General features: G+C 39.3%; 1 long non-coding RNA gene across 1 annotated transcript in view; it reads left to right on the top strand.

Moving 5' to 3' along the window:
* The window catches only part of LOC147151405 (uncharacterized), a 139173-nt gene that overhangs the window by 92345 nt on the left and 30622 nt on the right, over positions 1-16206 (top strand). The window contains exon 3 of the long non-coding RNA XR_015090287.1: positions 4888-5015. This is a non-coding gene — a long non-coding RNA (uncharacterized LOC147151405). The remainder of the gene's footprint in view (positions 1-4887; positions 5016-16206) is intronic.

The following is a 16206-nucleotide window of genomic DNA, read 5'->3' as shown; positions in this document are numbered from 1 at the left end:
AGGTCTGCCGTGATTGGTCGTTGTGAGCAGTTGAAATGTCATTTTCAGTCGACAGAAGACAAAATGGCCGCCCCTAGAGATAGCTAAAAACGAGTGGATAACACTTATTCCACAACGCAATATTTATCAGAATGCCTTCTTTCAACTAGTGGGCTTGCTGGGAACATATTCTTGAGATAAATATGTTTGCGTTGACTTCCGCTTTAACAATGAATTTATCGATTACTATGCCAATCGTAACTGTTCAGATCACCATATAGACATTCATTAAAGTGGCTTGCATAAAACGACCTTGAATGATAATGAAGCAACGCATCCTTGTCTGCCAGGAGAGTTTTTTTTTTCCCTTTTTGTCATTGTGTGTCAGTAATGTGTCAATCAACGGTGACACTCCGGCTGCCCCAAGCGGATAAATTATTCATTTATTCTGACTGTCTTTGACAATTACATTGCTGGTAATTCAGTCTTGAGTGGGGTGCACCTACCGACAATTGGGGCAAAGCTGAGCACCCGCCTACCCTCCTTTGCAATGAAAGGCAGCAAAGGCCTGATTATCAGATGTCTCTGAAAGATTAGCTTGGGCGATTAGCCTTTGGTGTGGGGTGTAACTAAGAGTGATTTTTCTTCTGCGATTTGTTCGGAAAATGGTGAGTGTTAAAACTGTTGAATAAGTACGATCACAAATCCTCTGTGATTGTTACTTGAAACATGATACAACAGACATCTAATTTGAGGGGGCGACTGGCGATTATAGGTGAAGATGTTGGTACGTGTGGTGTGCTTTATTGGTCATCTGAGATACAACACATACTAAAAGAGGATTTAACTGCAGTACACAGATACGTATGGACAATCGGGCATGGTGAGAGAATTTTCCCTGCCTTGCAACCATCAAATGTTTTTAGATTATTATCCTGAAGGATGATCTCGGGTTTGAGGTGTTAAAAGTGATTTTTCTGATCAAAGTCAAAAAGGGCCCAATTGACAGATGTCACAAAGATTATCCTGAGTGATTATCCTTTGGAGTGTGGTGTGTTAGGAGTCATTTTTCCAGATCAAAGTCAGGTGGTGGTGTGGTGCGAGGTGCATTAAAAGTTGTTTTTCATCCCAGATCTGCTAAAAAAAAAACCAGTTGTCGGCAGACATTTATAAATGTTGAAACGATTGCTATCACAAATCTTCAGTGAGTGAAATTTGAAAGTGGAGCCTGGCAATCGTGATCAGTGTGATGCGCTGCGTTAGTCATTTTAAGTACAAAACATACCATAAGAGGAGCTAAACAGAGTACACACATTTGAAAATCGGGGGGGAAAGTCTGCAATGGCTCTGGTCTCGAAAATACTATGCTGCATGATTATCCTATGGTGTGTTAACCAGAGCTGGGCATTTTACCCCCCAATTTTTTAAATTTTTATATTTTTACTATGATATGCGGGATCTCTCACAATGTTTTAAAAAAATCTGTTAAGCTGTTAAAAATACGTGCATGTTTGTATGTTCCAAAATGCTTTTTGGAAAGGTCACAGCAGCCTTTAAAAGAACACATTTTTAAATCGCGCACACCACACCCTGCACCCTCAACCCGTATCCTCCTCCATGTTGGCTCCCGTCTGATGGTGCGCTCCACACACTGATAGTAATGGAATGCTTTTCATGGTGGCGAGAACTTGCCAAAAGTTCCCCTCGCGCTCGGACGTGTCAGGGCGGCGGGTGTCTTTTGCGCCGGCTAATTAGAAGCAGCTTCGGCAAATATGGCAAGAATCGCCTCCCGCCTGCCTCCCTTCACTATATAATAATGGAAAAAATGAAACGTCTGGCAAGGTTGCCGTTAGCCCCTGAGCCAGTTTAGTCATGCTTTTGAAGCGTACTAATTGTGGGAGTTACTGCTGCTACTTCATCATTTTTGTTGTTTGTGCTGCATAAATTGGGAAGCTTTAAATCAACTTGCTTCCCAGCATAACATTAAAGAAGGATATCCGGCTTTGAGGTGAAGTTTAACCTTAAGTGTGCTATTGCAACCTTTATAGGTGGCCTCCATTTGACCTTCTGTAAACGTCTTGAATGCACGTCCAGCTGTTCTCTAACAAGGAGCTACAAAGTAAATGGCAAAATTGTTTCAGCAATGTTTTTGGGTCCTAAAATGTTTTATACTCATTCTTACTTAACAATTGATTTTATTTTAATTGATTAAACAATTAAGAAACTACTGCCTGAAGACAGCTGGGATAGGCTCCAGCACGCCCGCGACCCTTGTGAGGATAAGTGGTATAGATAATGGATGGATGGATATATATTTGAAATAGTTTATTTCACTAATATTTTTGCATTTTATTCAAGTTAAAGAAGTCAACCCCCAAAACATCTTTTCAATAATATGTTATATGCAGCAGCCCCACCAGTGGCATACATATTATGTTTGTGGAATATGAGGTAAAACGGAAGTCAACCCAAATTTTTTCTTTACAATACTATGTTCTATGCAGCCCCACTAGTCTAAACACGGCATTCTGATTAATATTGCGTTTGAGGAATATGAGTTTAGCAGCGAAATCCACCCATTTTTAGCCATCGCAAGGGGCAGCCATTTTGCCACTTGCTGTTGAGTAAAAATGACATCAATGTTGCTCAGGGCTCAGGTAACGACCCGTCGTGGGTCAGCTTCAGAAAACATGTGAGCTGAATTCGTGGTGAATTGATTCATTTCTGAAACCCCCAAAATCTTAATGTGCATAGTATTTGCAATTGTTTATTTTAGTACGATTTTTATTATTGGCATGCTCATTTTAATTTTGTTTGAATTTTTATTTAATTGACCAATTAAATTTAGAACGTTAAATGTATTTTCTTATAGAGTACTACAAGTATATATTTGTATTTTTATTTATGGTTAACTTCAATAATAATATAATAAGTAATGCTTATTTATATAGTTCATTTTCTTGTATATGTATACAATTGTTAAATGTATAGTTAATTTGATTGTATATCTACACAATTGTTACAGGAACTGTAATATATTTTATTACTTACCTTAAATTTATTAACCGGCTGTTTATTTAATGTGATCAATAAATATGAACTACACAAATATAGGGGGAAAAACCTGATTGCATCAAATATTACAGGACTCTTGATCATGCATTTAACGCCAACCATTCGTTAATGTTTACTAGCATCTGGCGCTTCAGTTGGGCTCTCCGTAGCCTCTTTAGCATATCATTTGGCAGACGAGATATTAATTGCAGGTCAAAAGGGGGGAACCGATTATACAAAAGCGACTTTGTTAGCGCTTGATCTGGCTGAACCTTTTGTGTACGCAGCATAATTGTTGTATGGCTGAAACGGTGTGTCGCATAATGAGGAACTGACATGAGCGCTTACTTGATGGATGAGGAGACTGCAGCATTCCTCTGACGATCTCCCGTTGTCGGCAACGCACTACTACAAAGAGCTTACGGGAGTGGAGTCTTGATTTTCAAATCAATACTTAATATGACACTTAAATTTGTAGCCAAGTCGGAACGTGCTGTAGTTGGTCACTTTTCTATGCTAACGCAGTCTTAAAGTCGTGAATACAGTAATTGTAGGCCCTGATTTTTAAACAATTAAATGGAAGATTGGGAATATGGAACAAACTGAGCGTGCCTTCGCCCCACAGTGTATACTTACGCCTCTGCGCATATTAATTCACTGTGCGCTGTTTGTAACCTCGTAACTTTGTATGTAGGGCAAGGTTATTATAATTAACGAAAATGAACAAAATAATGAAAACTAAAATTGAAATAACATTTTCATAACCAAAATATAACTAGTGATTTTTTTTTTAAACAATAACTATATGAAACTACATTTTACGTTTACAAAACTAACAAAAAAACGAACTATAATTATAGGGAAAATATTGTTTGTTTTTGTCTTTGTCAATTAATTTTTAGTGAACATATGAACAGATTAGATAAAACCTTTTTTTAGCAGGAAGTAAAAAACAGATAAAAGAAAAAAAACAGAAATAGTCATCATTGAGCACTGTTTACATGTTCAAAGGAGAGTAGGAAGAAGTAATAAACCTATTTAGTCCTACCCCATGTTTTTGTGTAGTTTGACTTTTATATTTTCATTTAGGTCATTCATTTAGTATGTACCACCAAGAAAAGAAAAGCGAAAATGTCAACATATAAACCTACTCATATACTGTACATAATTGCACTCAGACTTATGCGTACATATGCCTACATACATGCAGTACATAAACACACACTCTGGCATATTTATCGGTATGCTCTCATACTTATAATCAATATTTCATTACATTGCACTCAATCTGACATTCCAATCATTACGTCATTTGAGCAATTTACTGACTCATAGCTTATTTATAGTTTTTTTGTACTTTACTTTTGAACCTGTTTTTGAACACAGCAAGTGATTCACACCTTTTCAGGTTAGTTTTGAAATTATTCCACAAATGATCACCTCTTACAGAAATACATCTTTGCATAATGTTTGTTACTTTAATACACAGGTGTCTAACTCACGGGCCTTCGGCCAGATCCGACCCACATCATTTTATATGGCCCACGAAGGCAAATCATGTTTGTTGACTTGACATGTTTCTTTCAAATTGTCTTCACTTTTAAATAACCCACTTTTAAAATAGATTGAAAAGAGTTGTGCAAACTATTTACTGGCTTCTGATTTCATAACTAGTTCTCCATCAATTTGTTGTGTATATGTGATCATCTAAAGCGACCATTTCAATGGGTTCACAGCCATAACGGCCCTCCGAGGGACACCAAAACCATCATGTGGCCTGCGACAAAAATTAGTATGACAACCCTGCTTTAATACATGGGGTTGATTCTAAATGTTTTTATTTTGGTATTGCAGCACAGCTGTTAGCCAGAAGAAGGAAGGTCGGAGGAAGCGACATCACCTGACGGTGGCCAATAAAAAAGCGACACCAGATGACGTTGCACCTATAGGCGACATGCTGTGGCTTGCTAGCTGTGCACACGGTGAGTTGACGTGTTTGTTGTGGCTCCCCACCTTTTGTCACTTAACAGCGAGACTAATGCGAGACTAGGTAACAAGCTCTCTGCTTTTTGGGTTCATATTTGAAAAAATAGTACACAGTACAACCGGGTTTAAGTTTCAGCCAAACAAACCACGAGAACTTTTCATCCATCCATCCATCCATCCAAATTGACTGACTAACTGATAAGATAAAGTGGCTCATAGTGCTGTGTGGAATAATGTAGCTACATATTTGTAGCTAATGTTTCACAAATCTTTGTACCTCGCGCTGTGTTTTAGCATTCTTTCCATTTTTAAAATGTGCACTATATGTAGTGCCTACAGGAACGTTAGAAAAACATAGCCACTAATACTAGTTCCACTGATCGACACAGAATTGGATGGGCATGTCTATCGTAAAAGGACAAATGAAAAACATGCAAGAATCTATGCCTCAAGTTGAACAGGAAGTCTAATATTTTGTTTTGAAATGGCCATTTCGGGGAAATTCCAGAGCTTCAACTTTGACGAATCAACAAACGCTCATTCTTGTATCAGAAATTCGAAATGTCCAAAATTAGGTTACTTTATTTTGAATACATCAGATTTTGTGATCAGTCTTTTCTGACAAGGTGTGCAAATGCTGGTTAATCTTATCAGATGACAATCTCACGGTTAAAAAAAACGTCAGCATGTGCTACTTGGGAAAGACTTGACTACTTTCTAATGGGCTTATGTATCCAGTAGTGCAACGGGATATCTTGTTTGTTTGCAGGGCACTCACAAAACATCTAGACTGGCTGGTCCAAAACAAGATTCCTCTACAAGCTTATTAGCTCTTGGGGAAAAAAAAAAATCTTCCTCACTAGGCTTTCATTCCCTGAATAGTTTTTCACAAGGACAAGTGGAAGCCTTGAAAGAATGAGCTTCACACAGACTGCAACAGCACGTGGCTACGTTCCCATCAGTGTTTCTGTGTGTCCACATATTGGATTTTTCACGGCCCTCGCAAAACTGACCTTGACTCATTCTGAAGCCGGACACGGCAGTTAAAAAGTGACACTTGATCATGCGACGGCCCACAAAAGCTCAGCCCAATATAGCTAATGTGAAGATCAAACATAAGAGATGAACCACAATAAATAAATTAATCATATTTTAAGTCATAAAATAAAATACAAGAAAATTGGAGAAACAGTACACGTTTTTCACTGGATGGCAGCAAGTATGTCAAGTGAAATTGAAGTTTAAAATTAAATAGAAGGACAGATTATTTGGGGGGGTTCATTGGAAACAAAGCAGAAAAGATTATGATAAAAAACAAATATATTAAATAATAATAATAATAATAATAATATTGTTTTTTATTAAGTAAAATACAAATACATATTAAAAGGCATACAAAAACACTTACCTGCTTCAGTATGTGATGCTGTTTGGCTAGCAACCAACTGCAAACTTTGTCTGTGTGTGAAAATAACTCATCTTACCTACTGGGAATTTGTTTACAACCTCAACAAGTGGTCACTGATAAGTCTCTGTATTCTACTGCTGACATACTTTGGTAGGGCTGCTGTTTTTGGTTAGCCCGATAGGCAGAGCAGTATGAATAGCATCTGGCAAAGAGAATGTATGAACTGTGTGACAATTAGTTTGTTTTGTTTTCTTCACGGATAAAAGAGATGGGTGGGTCTATTTGGGGAGACTCATTTATTCAAGTTGTTGTTGTTGTGACTTTTGGCTTGTCCACATGACTTGTTTGGCAAAGTTTTGTTTTTATACACCAGATGTTCTTCCTGATGCCATCCACCAATGTGTTTTTTGGTTGTTTATTTTTTTTCTTAGTCTGGGCATGGGACTGGTCCATGCCGGGTATTGTGGCCGGGAATTGAACCCTGACCATGATTTCAGGTATTTTGCAACTGTGTTGAACCGCAATGCATCAAAACATGAAGCTGTTTGAAATATTTTGCTTTTGGGAAGTGCATGTGTTGCTCATTAGATGCTGCAGGTGTACCTAATGAGCCGTCCAGCGGGGCGCAACGTGGTGCGGCGAGATGCCACATTTGCGGGGGTATAAAGCTGCCGAGTCACCGCCCCAAAAGCTCCTGACATCAGGTGAGGGTCGAGGAGTTAATTTGGCGGTAAATGGAAGAACGACGCCCTTCCTCCGCACCTCGTTATCCGCAATGGCCGCTCGCATTTTGGCACCCGTGTAGTGGCAGATGCTTAAAGGCTGAATCATGCCACCTGCGAGTAAACTGGCACGCCAACTCCTTTGAACAAACACAAGATAGTAGTATCTTATGTTAAAGTAGACAAAACATGGAACATGCAGTGTTTTTTAATGGCCTGTAAACTGTTGGAGTTGTTGGTTGCTATAGGGTCTACCAGGGCGCAAGCCCATTGATCAATTCACAAAAACAACTCACTGCGTGTTTGTTTTATCTTTCAAGAAGGCATCCAATATGTAAATAATAATTATAATAAAGACTCACACAAATTGATTGAATTTTCTCGTCAGTTTCCTTTACCATCTCTGAAGTTCAGGAATCATACAATAATCAGATCTGGGCAGCTTTTCCATCCTCGCGAATGCTATCACCCGAGACGGGCGAGGGCAGAAAAGGGGCGCGGTCTAACATGCAGCCCTCACATTTATACTGTCTTCAAAATCTAAACATAATGTGGGTTGGTCTCCTCCCTGGCTGGCCCTGCCTATGGGGCTGATCTTCACCAACTGGTCCCATGCTCAGATCAGGGCACGCTGACTTTGAACTGGTTATGCGATGTGTAATTCCCAATTTGGTTTTTGGTTAACCTGTTGGCTAATATAAAGTGTTCTTATAGATTCAGATCCTTCAAAACAAATAGTTGTCTCTGAAATGCCTCCCTAGCTAGGGTGGGCCAAGATCCAGAGCCACTTTCAAGCAATAGCCAAATTACAGTGTTAAGCATTCACAAATTTGCCTATTCATGGATTTTTTTTTCTTTTTTTTCCTATCGATTGCAATGCAGCATCTAATAGTTTGTGTAGTCTGCTTTGCCAGCATTTCTTAGTGTGCATAAATGACAAAATGTGCGTTTAAAGTCTTTCTAACATTTGTGTAAAGTGCAAGAGCGCTCATTTGATTTGATGTCATATCATTGTATAAAAGAGTTGCTTTGGTTCCATCACGTGGCATCTTGGTGCCGAGGAGCAATGTTGGAGAGAACTGAAGAGCTTTGTGTAGTGCTTTAGTGCCATTATGTGGCATCTCGGTGCCAAGAAATTGTATTGTAGTGTGTTGAGAAGCTTCAAATAATTCTTTGGTGCCAACTTGTGGCATCTTGTTGCCTAAGAACTATGTGGAAATGCTTTGCGAACGTTGGCACCATCATGTGACATTTTGTTGCCAAAGAGCTATGTGGAATTAAGCTGAGAATCTTCTTGTAAGGTTTTGGTGCCATGATGTGGTATTTTGGTGCCGATAATATTGAATGAGCTGAAAATCTCCATGTAGTGCTTTGACGCCATCATGTGGCGTCTTGGTGCCAAGTAACTATGTTGAAGTGAGTTAAAGAGCTTCTTGTAGTGCTTTGCTGCCATCTTGTGACATTTTGCCAAAGAATTATGCTGAGCTGAGTTGATTATTATATTATAGATATTGATAAGATATTGCATCTTTGTGCCAAGGAACTATGTGGAATGAACTGCAAAGCTTCATGTAGTGCTTTGGCGTCATGTGACATCCAGTTTCCAAAGGAGCTATGTGGAAGTGAGCAACTACTTGTGAATTTTTCACACAGCTGCACAGTTTGCTGTGTGTGTGTGTGTGTGTGTGTGTGTGTGTGCATGAGTGCGCGTGTGTGCGTGTGTGTAAGTGTGTGTAGTCCATGGTGATTTCTGAACGGTACAGCTGCTGACACTTTTTGTCTGGATGTGGGATAAACACACAATTTTCCCACCAATCCCTTTTCTGGGACTTAATAAATGCATGCACACACACTCACGCACACGCACTTGTACGCACGCACACATCCACGCACACGCACACACACATAGGCGCTATATCAACAGCTGGACATTTGTTTGCACATGTTAGCTTTTATTGTTGCACTGATGAGAGGCTCACATTTGCTGTTTGGCGCACTTGAAGTATTATTTGTTGCTCTTGTCAACGCTGATTTTTATTAAAAGTACAATTGGTCGTTTAGCACGCAATGTGATTATTCATGGCCAAACTAATTGGTAACATCTTTTGTCATCATTCTGTTGTGACAACACAGAGCTCCTTTCGAGAACAAAGTGTGCCAAATCTAATGCAATAAGGCTGGATTTATACTGCATGGTTCAAGTGACATGATTTTTTTTTTTTCCCCTTCAAAAATTCCCCCCTAAAAATTCCCCCCAAAAAGCAAAACACAAATCCACAGCATGTTGTTTGCAAAGTGAGTGCAGAATAAACGCACTGATCGGATATATTGTGGTGATAAGTCATATGATCAAAGGTGGATATGCAGTCGTTTGAATGTTGCTCATCTCTATTCAAAATGGTAAAACATCAAGTGCCTGCTGAAATTGAAAGAATCTACATTAAAGTACTTGATGATAGTGTACGGTGAATCCAGTCTGAATTTATTCATTCCTGCTGAATTGACTCATTCCTGCTCAAAACTGTAAAACGTGAATCTAAAAATGAAAGGGTCTGCATTAAAACCCTTTGTTAATAGTTTGTCTTATGATTAAATGTGGATTCAGTTTGAAGTGGCTTGTTCCTTACTTTTACTCTTTCCAAAATGGTAAAAGTTAAAGGGATGTCAACCCAAACAATTTTTTTCAAGAATATGTTCTATGCAGACCCAATAGTTGAAACAAGGCATTATGACATATATTGCGTTTGTAGAATAAGAGTTAATCCACAGATTGTTCGCCATCGCTGGGGGCAGCCATTTTGTCACTTCTATCGACTGAAAATGACATAAAAGTTGCTCTGGGCTCAGGTAATGACCAATCACAGCTCAGCTGTTTTCTGAAGCTGAACCAAGATTAGTCGTTACCTGAGCCCTGAGCAACTGTGATGTCATTTTCCATCGACAGAATTGACAAAATGGTCGCCCCCTGAGATGGCTAAAAAGGGGTGGATTTTGATGCTTAACTCATATTCCACAAACGCAATATTAATGAGAATGCCTTGTTTCAACTAGTGGGCCTACATAGAACATATCCTTGAAAAAAAATGTTTGGGTTGCCTTCACCTTTAAGAACTTTCCTATTTGAAAAAGTCCGCTTTAAAGCATTTCCCAATCGTCATCTCTGTTCAGAATGGTCAAACATTGAATTCTTTTTAATGACAGGTGGTCACAAGTCACATGGTTAAAGGTGGATTCAGTGAAGTTCCTCATTCCTGTTCAAAATGGACAAGTGTCGAATTTGCTGAGATTGAAAGAGTATGCATTCAATCACCTTAATATGCTGGATGGTCTCGACTCCTTTTTTTAAAATGACAGATGGTGATAAGATATATAATTGAAGATGGGTTCAGTTTGAAATGACTCATTCCTGTTTAAAATGGTAAAACGTCAAGAGCTCTCTGAAAATGAAAGAGTCCGCATGAAAGCACCTCATGATGCTGGATGTTTTCTTAATGACAGATGGTCTAATAATGTGTTTAGCCCTGTACGTGTATGTATATTTATATCCACACCCAGTGCATGCAGCTCACATTTAGACAAAGACAGCAAAAGCAGCTTGGGGTGAACCCCACCTTCATGTGCCCGGCATATTAACAATAGGAGCCTCCCTTTCATCCATGCCTCTGAGGTAGAAAAGTGGGGGTGGGTTTCCATGCCGTTGGGGTTGACTTGGGGGGGGTGGGTTGGCTTGGGTGCGGCTTGAATAAATGGGGCTTGTCGACGGCGTAAGAAGGTGAGAGGTTTCGGCAGCATCCGCCGCTCGTCATGAAATATGTATAGACGCCGCACCCCGGCTGAGCGGTAATTGATCCGAGAACACCATTAGCCCAGGACGCCGGCCCTGATGGCTGCACCTGGGAGCCGCCCCCACCCCCATTGCACCTCTGTCCCCGCCAGCATTGTTTTTAATGAAGGAGATGAATGAAAGAGACACGCCCAGAAGCTCAGTCACTTACCAAATAAGCTCTCAATGTTATTTTAGCGGTATTAGTGTGGTGTTGTTGCGCTTCAATAATAAATAAAAGCGACCCATTTGGGTGATATTCTAAGGAATTACACCAGAATAAAAAATACACTAACAATAAAGATCTCTTAATTTTGTAAATTATTAAGACACTGAAATCTTTAAATACTCAGCAGCAACAGCCTATGACTATGACACATCTAAGTATTCAAGTTAAAGACAAGTTGTCATCACAGTTCATATATACACTTTTTGCGATGAAAAAAATACATACAATAACAGTTACAATTATTGCTAACTATATGAAAAAATTTTATGGTGAAAAAAATACAGTAACTTTAAAAAGTCTTTATGAAATGGTATACAATTTTTAGGCATTGAAATTTTTGAATGTTGAACAGTATATTGTAACGAATTGGGTTATCAGTGTTGTGGTCCGATTTGTGTGTTGCTGAGTTATGTTCCCGAGGTTTATGACTGCATCGTACGGCAAGCGAGTGGAGCAACGGAGAAAGAAGAGCGCGAGCAGTTGTAAGACGCTACAATATGATAAATCTCGCTATTTAAGTTTGACGTTTTTGCTCCCTCGTCTAAGAAACATTCACAGTCGGATGATGCCGTGCATGTTAGACATGCTATCTGCAACATAGCCACCAATCTCATGTAGCAATGTCAGCGCACAACTTTGGGACTCCTTCACGTACCTTTCCCCATCTGCGATTTTAACAAGCCAGAATGTTCCCAAACAGGAGACCGCAGTGTACGGGGGGACCTTGGAGCTCTGGCTCTTTTCTGGCTCTCTCTTTTGTGCCGCTACCCTCCTCTCCCGTGTGCAACAGTCAGTAGCGCCCGTGCGTAAACTTGCGCTAATAAGTGGACCAAACCGAACATGCCATACCGAAACGTATTAATACACCCACGTGTTCCGTTACACCCCTAGTAAATATTTATATCAACATTAGCATTAGTGTGTTGTTCAAGTGTAGGTGTTGGTATGACAATATTGTTAATGGCACGCAATTTTTTTGCGACTGCGTGAATATTCATGACACAATTTAGGAATCAGCAATCCACAAAGGTATACAACCGTTTACCGATCCATGTGACGCCTATATGGCCTTGGTGGAGATGTGGTCTGGACAAACCCTGTTCCAGTTTCTTTGTGTCTGGGTGAAATGATTAGGAAAACTAGAAATCAATGAGGTGCAACCTTGCACACATCACTTCACAGACAAGCTGCTTTGAATGCTCATTCAAAAAAGTATCTTTTATATAATTTAAGATTGCGGATCATAGAAAATGTTAGTTTTTAGCAGACTGCCTCAAAGGTGATGCTTCAAGCATCTCCCTCGATAATATAAGTGAACCAAAACTAATAATAAAACAATCGTACTTAAATGTTGACAAAGTCCCTGAACAAAATGTTTTTCAACACAATTATTTCTGTGTGCATTAATTGCATTTGGTGTCTCTTCATGCATGGCATTTATTACAAACTGCAAAATCTACTGGCTAGAAAGGTCTGTTTTAATCCCACTACACATTAAAGAAATGCTCGTGGAATACAAACCCTGTAAGGTTCTGAGGTCAGCAGACTCGGGTCACTATTGTTTTTCCTCCCCCATTAAGGTCTTTTCTATAATCTTTTTTTTTTTTTTTTCCAAAATCAAGTTTTTGTTTTTATGGTAATTTTAGTATATTTCTTTTTATTTCTTTTATTTTCTTTAAAGTCTTAAATTATTCTGGTGTTTAAATGTCTTAAATTATTTTGCCTTTAAATGTATTATGATTATGATCCAAATACAGTTAAATATAATTTCAAACTTATTTTACGTTACTTGTATGAATAAATGGTATACAAATAATTTGATTTGGAAAAGAAATGTACTGGAAGTGAGTGTGTAAACGCACATGTGCTGATAAAGACTCTCCTAACTTCTACTAATAACGACTAATTTAGCTCCTCCTCAACATCTCTTAGTCGATATGTATCACTTCAACATACTGCACTTCCTTGAGACCAATTCACGTTCGGGTAATCTTGTGGCATCTTCATCACAATAAAACACAAAATGGTAACAATGAACGATGGATTACAAAAAATGTACATTTAATTTTAGTTGAGTTCACAAATAGCAATATAAGTATACTCTATCTCTAAAAGCTTGCAAGCACAATTGACAATGTTAACGGCTAACAAAGCACGAGCAGGCACAATTTTTTTGTTTTTAAATTTAAAGCAATTTTTAATTTAAAGCAATTTTTTGGGGTGATTGAACACAAACGGACCTATAAAATCAATAACCAGTGCAAACGACAGAGACCATTTTCCTGACTCATCCTCTGTTGTACCGGTACTTCATTCTCGTTAAATGTCGGACCTTTGACGCCATTGTGTTTCGAGACCTTTCCGATAAATTTGCCTGTGAGGAAGTCCTAAGCCTTTTTGTTAATTATCCCTAAATGGGAGCTTGATAAGTCCTCAGTTTGGTCTGCAAGGGACACAAAGGATGAATTATCCTCCATTTTGTCCAATCTAGTCAATCTTTGTGTGTGTAGTGTAGTGTTGTGCAGTGGGGGTGGTGTCTGAGGAAACACAATTGGACAGCTACCAAGAGGTTATTGATTAGTTGAGGAATGATTAAACTGGCAGCTCCTGCTTTTTGCTGCAAGTCAGTAAAATCAATTTTTAAAATAATTTAATTGCCTTATTCCCAGCTTGGTGACCGTTGATATACAGTGCTCGCCAAAGGTTACATACTTAATCGTGATAGTTCATTCGTTCAAGAGCAACCAATTGGTCTGTGAGAAATGTGGAATGTTGATGTATAATTTTTTTTGTAAGACAATAAATATATGGCGGTAACATGATGGACTAGTTTTTAGCATGGCTGCCTCACAGTTCTGAGGTTTGGTGGCGCAATCCTGGCATTGCATGCTCTGCCCTGCTTCCTCCCGGGTTCCAAAAACATGCTTGTTCGGTTCAGTGAAGACTCTTAATCAGGGGTCACCAACTCCGGTTCTCAAGGGCCCCTATCCTGCATATTTTAAATGTTTCCCTCCTCCAACATACCAAATGCAAATAATCAAGATCGTTATCAGGCTTCTTCAGGCCTAAATAAAAAAAACTAAGACATCACATATATGTGAGTGTTCACAGCCTTGCAATACTTTGTTGATGCACCATTGGCAGTAATTACAGCCTCAAGTCTTTTTGAATATGATGCCACAAGCTTGACACGACTATCTTTGTGCAGTTTCACCCATTCCTCTTTGGAGCACCTCTTAAGCTTCATCAGCTTGAATGGGGAGTGTCGGTGCACAGCCATGTGCCAGATCTCTCCAGAGGACGTTCCGTCGGATTCAAGTCCTGGCTCTGTCTGGGCCACGCAAAGACATTCACAGATTTATCCTGAAGCCACTCCTTTGTTGTCTTGGCCGTGTGCTCAAGAGTCGTTGACCTGTTGGAAGGTAAACCTTTGTCCCAGTCAGTACTGAGTACATTGGATATCTCTGTCCATTGCTGCATTCATCTTTCCTTCAATCCTGAATAGTCTCCCAGTTCGTACCGCTGAAAATCCTCCTCACAGCATAATGCTGCCACCACCATGCTACACTGTAGGGATAGTATTGGTCAGGTGATGAGTGGTGCCTGGTTTCCTAAAAACATGACACCTGGCATTCATGCCAAAGAGTTCAGTCTTTGTCTCATCAGACCAGAGAACTTTCTTTCTCATGGTCTGAGAATCCTTGCCTTTTGACAAACTCCAGGCAGGCCGCCATGTGCCTCTAATGAAGGAGTGGCTTCATTCTGGCCACTCTAACATACAGTGCTGAAAAAAGAGCAAGACTTGTTGGTTTGGCCTGATTTTTCCCAGAATTTCCTTTGGGATAAATGAATCGAGCCACCTAGGTACATTTCTGAAGTGTAGAATTTTCATGAGCTGTCGCTTCTGATGACTCAGTGTTCGTCGTCAACGGTTGGCCGCCGTTGTGGCCGCAGATTTTGGCGGTGCCCTAAAGGCTCGTATAACATTAAAAGCAGTTAAAAACAAAACCTTTTGGAGCTAACAAGCAACTCACAATTATCTTTGTAGCTCGTGAAAAAGCATACATAAAATACCAGTTCTTGTTTCCCAGGTTGCTGAAACAAATTTATGTCAAAAGATCAATGGAAATAGTCAAATACATTCAGTTTTGTAGGCAAGCCATTACTTGCTGTAATCAAAAACAACATTTTTAGTCTAAATTGCTTCATACTGCCTCACACATTTCCTTACATAGAGGACTCAAAACTTAAACATTGCTTTCAAACTGCATTCACATCAGAGTTCTTGGCAAAATTTACTGTATAAAAAAAAAAAAAAAAAAAAAAATACCCCACTTGGTCACCACACATGCAATTTATCCAGCATCGCCATTTAGCACAATTCCACAATCCATTCCATTGTTGATGCGCATGACCTTGTCCTCTCCATGTTATTAACTTTTATTTAAGGTATGGTCTCGAACAAATTTGTACCCACAAAAGAGTTAATGTGTGTTGACCTGCGGGGGGGGTTACACCAGGCCGCTTGAATACGGACACACCGTAACCTCCTTCTTTGTAGCGCCTGACCTACATTCTCCAAGAGCCGCGACTGGTGGGCGAGCTCACACAGGGCGACACAATGGAGGAAGGTGCCACGAATCAAACAAGAGAGCAGAGGTGACAAAAGTACTCACACATTGTACTGAAGTAGAAGTACAGACACTTATGTTAAATACAAGACTTTGGTAAAAAAAAACAGTATGTTTCAACTCCTTTGCCCAATTAAAAAAGTACAACATCTGTAATTTACTCTATAATTTTTTTTTTCACTGTCAATTATGTACATTACTCATTTGGAAAATGTGCTCATTCTGGACACGCTATCAAAACATGTTCGCGTTGAAGTTTCAAATTTTCAGGAATTTTCAGTTTGAGGTTTTGGTGGTAATTAAATGGAATATGTGGTACTAAACAGAAATAAAGTCAAGTCATTTTTATTTATATAGCCCTTAATTACACACGC

Source organism: Filicampus tigris, chromosome 2 (genome assembly GCF_054856515.1).
Source record: "Filicampus tigris isolate MCC_2025a chromosome 2, RoL_Ftig_1.0, whole genome shotgun sequence".
Classification (NCBI taxonomy): domain Eukaryota; kingdom Metazoa; phylum Chordata; class Actinopteri; order Syngnathiformes; family Syngnathidae; genus Filicampus; species Filicampus tigris.
The sequence above is the reverse complement of the archived record's forward strand: the minus strand, read 5'-3'. Positions and strand labels throughout refer to the sequence as shown.